Raw genomic sequence first — 448 nt, forward strand, 5'->3', positions numbered from 1 at the left:
TCTCTCTCTTCACATCAGATTCTCACCATTCCCGCACTCCAGGACTGTTGTTAGAACTTCAGCGTCCGGCGAATTAGTTTGTGGAGGGCTGGCGGACTGCTGGCGGCGCGTACCTTAATCAACACACGTGGCACTCCAATTAATGTCCTGTAATGCAAGCCGTGATGGAGATCGCCGCGCAGGTAATTGTATTAACTTTTCAGTCCAATTTTCCGTCACTAAGGCAGAGCGAGTCCACGGGAAAGTCGAGGGAGACCTGAAGATACGTAATTGCAATATTAATGAAATCCTATGTTAAGGTAGGAGTATATACGAGTATCCACTCAGTTGTCGGCACAGATGATTGGTTTAAGGAAGCAACACTGGTATTTCGGTATTGATTGACCATTATGCTTCTCTTTCTATATTTTACATGTTTGTTAGTCGTTACCTCTCTTCCAGTATCTTT

The 448-nt window shown here is 44.6% G+C and overlaps 1 long non-coding RNA gene across 1 annotated transcript in view; it reads left to right on the top strand.

Annotated features, from left to right (window-relative positions):
• Positions 1-166, top strand: part of LOC135106421 (uncharacterized) — a 34,611-nt gene extending 34,445 nt beyond the window's left edge. Inside the window, exon 4 of the long non-coding RNA XR_010271289.1 lies at positions 19-166. This is a non-coding gene — a long non-coding RNA (uncharacterized LOC135106421). The remainder of the gene's footprint in view (positions 1-18) is intronic.
• The last annotated feature ends 282 nt before the right edge of the window (positions 167-448 follow it).

The sequence above is a fragment of the Scylla paramamosain genome, chromosome 2, assembly GCF_035594125.1.
Source record: "Scylla paramamosain isolate STU-SP2022 chromosome 2, ASM3559412v1, whole genome shotgun sequence".
In the NCBI taxonomy this organism is placed as follows: Eukaryota; Metazoa; Arthropoda; class Malacostraca; order Decapoda; family Portunidae; genus Scylla; species Scylla paramamosain.